Raw genomic sequence first — 7,238 nt, forward strand, 5'->3', positions numbered from 1 at the left:
ATTACACGGACACTGTATTCTTTTAAACATTGCTTGGCCCATTAGTTCTAGCCTCTTATTGGCTAACTCTTACATATTGATCTAACCCATTTCTAATATTCTGTGTAACACCATAAGCTGGTGGCTTACCAGGGAGGATCTTAACCTGCTTCTGTCTGGAGTGGGAGAATCATGGTGACTGCCTAACTCAGCTTCTTTCTCCCAGCATTCTGTTCTGTTTACTCCGCCTACCTAATTTTATGTCCTATCAGGCCAAGCAGTTTTCTTTATTAGTTAACCAATGAAAGCAACAGATAAGATACAAGACCCACCTCCATCAGGAGGTCATAGATGTTAGGTCTCAAACTCAGGATAACTCGCTGAGGTGCCTAGTTAACATATCAAAGTGGACACTGGCTACCAGGCTCTCCCAGCATCTCTCAGTACCTGTTACAGAGTCAACCTGGCTGGCATACCCTACCCCCTACCTAAACCTCCCTTCCCAGCCTCTAATTCCTATAGAACTTCAGCCATTTGGGGCACATGGTCTCTTGTCCTCTTGGTGCTCTTGGTTTCTTGGTCTCTGGGCTCCCAGGTACTCTCTTTGTTCCCTCTTTCTTCTCTTCCTCTCTCACCCCACTCCATGGTCCCGTTCAGTCTGGACCACTCCAGATGTCTCTGGTTGTTTTCTCCCTCATATTCGCAATAAACCTTCTCCTCCACCATACTTAGGAGCAGTCAGGTCCTCATTTTTTTTTCATTCAATAGAATCTTTGGACATGGAGTCTAGACAAAGGGCAACAGGGGCGGGACTAGGGAGTTACAGTCACCCTAGTTCTCACCCGAGGTTTCTTCCTGGTCCACATGAGACACAGTACCACATTGCCTCCACCACCCTGCCTTCTGCGCCACGATGGGCTGGATCCCTCTCAAATCCTGAGTCAAAATGAACTCTTCCACCTTAATTTGCTTTTGGTCACAGTTAGAAAAGGGAACTAAGGGCTAAAGGCTGCAGTGGCGTTCACACAGTACCTGACGTGCGGGAAGCGTCCAGTGAACAGGGGTCCCCACTCCCCAGCATCTACTCCAGAGCTGTGAGCACACTAAGTCCTAGATAATTACCTGCAGATGAATGGCTAAGAACAAAGGACTCAATCAGAGAAACCCACACCGAGAGACACAAGAGAAGCCTGTCAGAGAAATCAAGTAGCTTTCCTTGGCTAGCCCAGGCAAGACATTCGGCCTGAGGAGAGACTTGGGGTGGGGGATACAGGGGAAGGAGGGGGAAAATCAACGTGACTTGGCAATGAAATCATGAAATATTGACTAATAGGAAATCAAGCTGGATTTAGGTGTTGCTGCTGTGGGCAGCTGATCTTTGTATGTTCAATTGAATTTGTCATCTGTCAAGATTCCCAGAAGACCGTGGGAGGCACATGTTTCTTATAAAGGGAAAATAAATTCTTACAAAAACCAGGTCTCACTGGTGTAGGATTGGCTCCGAGCTCCTCAAGGAATGAGAATTAGGGGGCTGGGGAGATTGCTCAGTTGGTAAAGTGATTTCAAGGCAAGCATGAGGACCTGGATTCGAACTCTAGCACGTGTGTATAACAAGCCTGGCTCCATACACACCCGTAATCCCAGTGTGGGAGACAGCGGATCTTTGAGGCTTACCATCCAGCACATTCTATTGAGATCCCATGTTCAATGAGAGACCCTGCCTCAAAAAATAAGGTGGGGAGCAATGGAGAAAGATACTAACACACACTTCATGCAATGCATGGAGATGCACGTGCGTGTGCACACACATGCACACAAAATGAAAATACGTTGGTCTAAGGGCCTATGCACTGTCATTGGTACTTGTAGAAAGGCTGGGGCTTCTAGAGGCTGGGGAGATGGAAAAGCACACTTGCTGAACAAGCAGGAAGACCTGAATTGAATCCCCAGCACTTATGTAAAAACATAGCTCACATGCCTTCTTGGCAAATTCCAGGTTCAGTGAAAGCCTGAAGGTAGGTAGAATAGATAGATGGAGAATACCACTGATCTTTGGCCTCCACACCTCTGTATACACCTCACGCACATGCACACGCGCGCGCGCGCGCGCGCACACACACACACATGCACACACACATGCATGCATCCATGCACACACACACGTATGCACAAGTTAGGATTGAGAGGAAAGGGCATCATTTTCAGATACTGTTTGGCTTCCCAGACTCAGCTACTGGGTGTTTGGTATAAGGAGCTGGGTTAGCAGCTGGGGTGAAATTTCCAACTAAACATTGGGTTCATGGCAGTAGCTGAATTCTCTGTGGAGGGAAGGACCTGTGGCTGCCTCTGTCAGTAGGGAGATTAGTCTCCCTCCTCCCTGTTAACCACAGGGAAGGGTGGAGGTGACAGAGATTTACCTGGCTTTCTTCTGACCCCTTTCTCACCCCTTCCCCCTCTCCAACAACAACATCCGTGACTGGCCTTTCTTTGGGAAAAAAAAAAAAAAAGCAATCATAATCAGGGCCCTCCTTGGCATACTGATATTCCACAAGTCTGTTTGGAGAGATTTACCCTCCATAACCACAAAATGCTAAATCTGGAAGGCAGGTCACCTGGAAGGCAGGTCATCTGGTTCTAGAATTCCTCATGTGAGTGTGGAACCTAAGGGATCTGCCAATAGAACTCTCGGGGTCTATTGATTTAGATATTAAAAAAATGGGGTAGTGGTGTGCACCCCTTTAATCCCAGCACTCGGGAGGCAAAGGCAGGCGGACCTCTGTGATTTCAAGGCCAGTTTGGTCTACAAAGCAAGTTCCAGGACAGCCAGAGCTGTTACACAGAGAAACCCTGACTCAAAAAGCAAACAAAAAAGCCCCTGAAATTTACCATTTCTTTCAGTTATTGTTTATGAATGAAAGCAACACATTCCAGTCTTGGTGATTGTGTGACTTTTTACCAAAAGAAATATTAATTTTTTAAGATTTGTGTGTGTATGTGTGTGTGTGTGTACACACAAATGTGTATGTAGATACTTTCCAAGTACAGAAGAGCACATCAGATCTCTGGGGCTGGAGTTACTGGTAGATCTGAGCTGGGAATGAAACTCAGGTTCTCTGCAAGAGTACTATCAGTTTTACCTGCTAAGGCATCTCTCTCTCCAGCCCCCATAATTCTTTTTGTATCTCACTACGGTTACTGCAAATTTCCTAAATTATAATTTACTTCTCTTTCCCCTCTTTCTTAGATAGGGTCTCAAGTAGCCCAGAGGCCTCCCATTTCCTTTGTAGCCAGGGAAAGTCTTGAATTGGTCCCTCTGCAAGCATGAGCAGGCCTGCAGCACCCACCAAGTTTGCTTTGGACAAACCCAGAGTTTCATGGGTGCCAGGGATCAAACCCAGAGTTCCAAGGGTGCCAGGCAAGCTCTCTACTGTGAGCTACATCCTGGACCCTATTTTGGTTTCTTGCCCTTTAAATTTTCTTTAAGGAACCCATTCATAGGTGTTGAGCCTGAAAAGAAGTGGCTGCTGTTAGGCAATCTCTGAGCATTTAGCAGCCAGATGGCTTCCTAAGATGACTCACCGCCCTAAGCCATCTCTCCACTGTGCCTCCGAGAGAGGAGGGGATGCGGAAACCCCCTCACAATTGGCTTCAGGGGTCTCTGACGCAGAAGAATTTGAGGTGAGAGGTCCAGGCCCAAGGGAGGGATGGTTTCTGATGAGGTCATGGGGAGGGAATGTCTCCCTGAGCAGAGGTGGGAGCCTGGGACAGCTGCCAGGAGCAGGGTCAGGAAGCAGGACAGACAGAAAAAGGAATTCGGCCTGAGGATCAGCCCTCTTTAGGGGTCTCAAGGAATTGCTTTGAAGTTTCATCCCCAGGCAGGCTCGTCCTAGGGAAAAGACAAACAAAGGGCTTTTGTCCGTGTCCCCCCCCCCCCCAAGCCTAGCAGAGGACCCAACCTTGCATTAATGTGAGGGTCTGACCACAGCTGAGCCCTGCCACAGCTCCCAACACCCACACACCACAGAGCTGCCTACACACCCTGCTTTCTAAAGTTTCAATGGAGTTTAAACAGTTTCTCAGAGGTTTCTTGTAGACTCTCGGACCTTGTTAAACATGTTTTAAAAGGAGGGATTTTAGAGATGGTGCCCTGGGGATCTAAGGTGTTTTGTGTTGTTTTTACATTCTGAGAATTGAACCTAGGCGAGCGAGCTTCATGGCTCCCTCCACCTCAAGCTACACAGCCTAGCGGGATCTAGGTTTTAAGCAAAGTGTCCAGCTGATTTTGGTATGCAGTCATGTTTCGTAGCTAGGATAACATGGTGTGGTGATAGTTCATTTGTATTTTAGTAAATAAAACTTGCCTGAAAATCAGAGAGTGAAACAACCCCACTAGTCAGCCTTAGAGACCAGGCAGTGGTGGCACACACCTTTAATCCCAGTAGCCACTCTAGTTTGCCATGGAAACCAGGTGGTAGTGGTACACGCCCTTAATCCCAGCACTAGAGAGGATTATAAAACGGGAGGAGACAGCTCTCAGCTCAGTCTCATTCTGAGGATTCCTGGAGGCAGGATCACCATTTCCGACTGAGGTAGAGGTAAGAGCCAGTGGCTGGCTGCTTTGCTTTTCTGACCTTCAGGTCAAACGCCAGTATCAGTCTCTGGGTTTTTATTAATCGCACTACACATGGGTACCCTTAATCCTGATGTTCAAAAGGCCTCTGAAACCAGGCCCAGTAGGGAACACGAACTGCAATAAGATACAATTAACAACAGATAACATGTTTCAAGATTATGTGTGTGTGCATGCATGAGTGTGTGCATGCGTGTGTGTGTATGTGTGTGTGTGAGTGTGTGTGAATGCTGTCTGTGTGTAGATATCCAAGGATATGTGTTCGATCCCTTGAAACTAGAGCTACAGGTGGGTGCTGGGAACCAAACTTGGATTCTCTGGAAGAGCAGCACACACTCCTACCTGTGGAATCATCTCTCCATCCCCAAAGCTGACATTTCTTGGGTGTCTGTCATGTGGCGTTTAGACGAGCCACCATTCAGTCGGCCTGCTGGCTCTGATCACTGCTTTGCGAACAAGAAAGTTGAAGCATACACATCGCCAATTAAGTGTAGGGGTGGAATTCAAACTGCCATCTGTCAAATCCAACATTTATGCAGTTGACTTGGAGTGACCCACTATCCAGTTTGCCAGGGACCAAGGGGGCTGCCCAACACATGGGACTTTCGCCACAAAAGCTGGGAGAATCATAGATGGATCAGATGCTGCCAAGACTGGGAAATTTTGGCCTGAGCCCGAAGCACCTGCACCACCTTTGACCAGACGTCATTGAGCAAGTTCTCCGCCATGGGCTCCCCAGCCAGTGGCCTTGTCTGATTGTCACATAAGTCACACTTGTCACATGGGTGAGTAAGACAGCATCGATAGCCATGCCCATGTGTGCCCCGCATTATCCACAAAGGCGAGCTGCATGCAGGTGCACCTGGGAGGAGTGTATCGTACTGTCCAATTGCTACTGATTTCAAATCCAGAGGGAAAACAACTGTTACCATCTCTTTGAGTAATTACCAGCTGTTTCTTCCTCTGGGACTCATTTAATTCAATATCCTACAGCTGCCAGTCAAGATGAGTTGTCTGAGTTCTCGCCTGCATTTTATTCATTTTATTTAGTTTTGATAGCGAAAGTTGTAATACCGTCTCCCACGACCACAAAGGACACAATAGAGGTCCCCACATTTGGGGACAATCCCAGGGTCAGAAGATCTGCATTGCAGTGACTAAGCCTCACCCTGGAAAAACTCCCTTTCTTGATCGAGGGATGGCTGCATTTATTGAAATAATTTTTTGTTTAATTTTAACAACTACATACATGCATATAATGTGTTCTGTTCATACTCAGTCCTGCCATTACCCTCATTGCCCCCTCCTACTGTTTCTAGTCCTCTGACCCAGCAAGTCTCCCTCTTCCGTGTGTGTGTGTGTGTGTGAGCGTGTGTGTGTGTGTGTGTGAGCGTGTGAGCGTGTGTGTGTGTGTGTGTGAGCGTGTGTGTGTGTGTGTGTGTAAGCATGTATGTGTCCATTGTGGAGGTGCCTGCATGTGGGGTGGTGGGGGTTGGGGGCGGAGGGGGAGTCCAGCTCTTACATCCTTGCTCTCTCCTCCACCAGGATGTTTCATGGGCCTTGGAGAGGGTGATACCGATGTCCCTTTCAGGCCTGTGAACTCACTTCCTACATTTTTAAAGTTTTTTTTGCGTGTTTACAGATGAAGGCTTCAGCATTCTATTACTTCATTTATTGTGTTCAGCATCCGCAACTAAACTCTATCCTAATCATTGAACTTATCCAATAACTATTTTGTCTGTTTGTTTGTTATTCAAGATAAGATTTCTCTGTGTTTTTCTTTTCCTGGAACTCACTCTATAGATCAGGCTGGTCTTGAACTCAAAGAGATCTACCTGCCTCAGTCTCCCAAGTACTGAGATTAAAGGTGTGCACCACTGAAGTGGGAGGTTCTTCTGTATATGTGTTGCTTTTTATTGGTTGATGAATAAAGCTACTTTGGCCTATAGCAGGGCAGAATATAGACAGGCTAGAAGATATATAGAGTAGGCAGCATTAAAGAGATGCCATGTAGCTGCCCAAGAAGCAAGAGGAAACAAACCACAAGCCTCGTGGTAAAATATAAAATAATAGAAATGGATTAATTTAATGAGTAAGAGCTAGCTAGAAATACGCCTAAGCTATTGGCCAAACAGTGTTGTAATTAGTATAGTTTCTGTGTGATTTTATTTGGGTCTGGGTGGCCAGGAAATGAATGAGCAGTCTCTGTTTATACACCACCACTGCCCTGCGCAATAAGATTTGCAATTGGTATCTTCATAGCTGATTTTGCCTCACACCTGCTTGGTTTTTATTTTGCTGTACAAATTCTCTTAATCTCTCCCATGCACATTTCTTTCTCTGAGACATGGGCTTCTGGTTCCACCAGCCACCTTTCTGAGCATCCCTTCTTCTCCTGAGCTTTGGCATGGAGTCAGCTATGCCCCTAAAGCTGAACAAGCTGCATGTATTGCATCTCGCTTTGAGGTTTCCCTCTCAGATTGTATAACTCGCTCCCCTCCAGCAGTTTCCCTGGTCTTTGTCACCCCAGTTCACAACCAAGTCTCCTGCCAGTGAGTCCAGGGTCCAACTGGGCCCAGGATCAGCACTGTGAGAGAGTTGGGGTGGACATTGCCAAGACCTCCTTCCT

Source organism: Microtus oregoni, unplaced genomic scaffold, assembly GCF_018167655.1.
Source record: "Microtus oregoni isolate MIOR12 unplaced genomic scaffold, Mior012 000032F_ref0000030, whole genome shotgun sequence".
In the NCBI taxonomy this organism is placed as follows: domain Eukaryota; kingdom Metazoa; phylum Chordata; class Mammalia; order Rodentia; family Cricetidae; genus Microtus; species Microtus oregoni.